Genomic DNA, 2,207 nt, shown 5'->3' with positions numbered 1-2,207 from the left:
GTGCAAAAGGCAGTGAAAGTGACGAGCCTGTTCAGCGCGGTAGCAGTTGCGCTGTGCTGCATAGCACGCTTTACTGTACCTCTCTTCGTTTTAACTTTCTGAGCGTGTTTTTAATCCAAACATATCATATCTATATGTTTTTGGAATCAGGAACCGACAAGGAATAAGATGAAATTGTTTTTAAAACGATTTCGGACATTTATTTTTAATCATAATTTTTATATTTTTAATTTTCAGAACTTGTTTTTAATCCGAATATAACATATTTATATGTTTTTGGAATCAGAACATGATGAAGAATAAAATAAAAGTAATTTTGGATCGTTTTATAAAAAAAATAATTTTAATTACAATTTTTAGATTTTTAATGACCAAAGTCATTAATTAAATTTTAAGCCTCGATGCTGAAATGCAATACCAAAGTCCGGCCTTTGTCGAAGATTGCTTGGCCAAAATTTCAATAAATTTGATTGAAAAATGAAGGTGTGACAGTGCCGCCTCAACTTTTACAAAAAGCCGGATATGACGTCATAAAAGACATTTATAAAAAAAATGAAAAAAACGTCTGGGGATATTATACCCAGGAACTCTCATGTAAAATTTCATAAAGATCGGTCCAGTAGTTTAGTCTGAATCGCTCTACACATACACACACACACACGCACAAACACAGACAGACACACACACACACACATACACCACGACCCTCGTCTCGATTCCCCCTCTATGTGGGTGGTGTGGAAGCTTTGGCAGGTAGCCTTAGCAATACTGTCAGGTTGTATGTTCTGTGGTTGTAATAGTGGTTTTGAAAACTCCCAAATAGGTAAAATGTTATTATATATAGTTTTGGTTTTAGCCCGTAGGCGATCGTACTTACTGTCTTCATATGAGGGGGAAGTTCTCCTGTTGTTGTTTTTGAGGGATTCAATGACTGTGTTGGGGTTTATGAATCGGTTACATCTGAACGGCATATTTCCGATGTGGTACTGTGTGATTTTTAAACGAAATTTAATGGCAGTTTGTGTGTATGACTTTTTTACACATCTGTCCTAAATCCTGAGATTTGTATGCAGAGCGGTGTTTAGTTGAGAACAATGTTATTAATTAGTACATATATTCCAATTTAATATTAATGTTGTAGTCTTTCCTTTGTCTTTATGTCACATGCATCACCACTGCAATGTCTCTATGTGAAATACTGATTTGATTTGATTTGATTTAACGTAGTGCGATTGAGACGTAGGACAAATTACACGTTGTGCAAATGACACATAGTGATAGCTATACGCACCCTTCTTTCCAAGTTTCGCCGGTGATGTCGAGTGACATTCCAACGTCAAGAGGTTTCAAGAGTTCGTAGCTAAATGGCACTGCAGTCTGAAACACAAGAGATAAACAATCACGTTCCTCTGGGCTATTTGAATCAAGAATTCTCTCTGTCCCTGTCAGTCAAACAGTCAGTATATCTCTCTTACTGTCTCAGTCTCTTTCTCTGTTTTTCTCTTTGTCTATTAATGTTTTAAGTTTAAATGTTATCGAAACGCTGTTGTAGAGCTTAAAAACGCAAGCTATTGCTCACCCTTCCAGAGAACAGACGAGTCATGGCTGGGTGTAGAACAAGAGCAGGAACCTTCTCTGCAAAAATCAGATGGATCGCTTTGCGCAGACCATCGCCCGTACAAGTTTATATAGGACTTGGCACTTGCACGGTGGTAGGGAGAATGTTTGAGATACTTGATTGGTCATCAATGGTCACGTGACATGCCGTTTGACAAACATCGTGGGGAACCTGTTGATAGGAATGCGTAGACCCCAAAAAAGGGTTACAGAACGTGTCGGCGAATCAGTTGGTGGGAAGCCCGCAACTAACTACAGCCGAACCAAGCCGAACTAGGTTCGGCGAACGTTGCACTACCTCACCAAATCAGGGGTATCCCCTATTTTTTGGTTGCAGCTGTATGTTCGCGGTTAGCCGATACAATCCTGCAAACATTCGGCGCGTCATCGGCGAACTGATTTTTCATTGGTTGAATAATTTTGTATCTTCATCCATGAAGAGTGACAATACTGACGGCTATAACGCTGTCAACCGATCACGAGTCTTCTCACGTGATATTTTTTTTATCGTGTGACCGGTGCCACCGATACATTTCGCCACTAGTTAGTACACCGAACCAGGCACGGTGAATATTCGCCGAACGTTCGCC

At 39.6% G+C, this 2,207-nt stretch overlaps 1 long non-coding RNA gene across 1 annotated transcript in view; it reads right to left on the bottom strand.

The window, feature by feature from the left end:
- The window catches only part of LOC138977364 (uncharacterized), a 3,605-nt gene extending 1,931 nt beyond the window's left edge, over nucleotides 1-1,674 (bottom strand). The window contains exons 1-2 of the long non-coding RNA XR_011459247.1: nucleotides 1,580-1,674; nucleotides 1,292-1,377 (exon numbers count right to left, since the gene is read on the bottom strand). This is a non-coding gene — a long non-coding RNA (uncharacterized lncRNA). The remainder of the gene's footprint in view (nucleotides 1-1,291; nucleotides 1,378-1,579) is intronic.
- Nucleotides 1,675-2,207: the final 533 nt, after the last annotated feature.

The sequence above is a fragment of the Littorina saxatilis genome, linkage group LG9 (assembly GCF_037325665.1).
Source record: "Littorina saxatilis isolate snail1 linkage group LG9, US_GU_Lsax_2.0, whole genome shotgun sequence".
NCBI classification, from domain to species: domain Eukaryota; kingdom Metazoa; phylum Mollusca; class Gastropoda; order Littorinimorpha; family Littorinidae; genus Littorina; species Littorina saxatilis.
The sequence above is the reverse complement of the archived record's forward strand: the minus strand, read 5'-3'. Positions and strand labels throughout refer to the sequence as shown.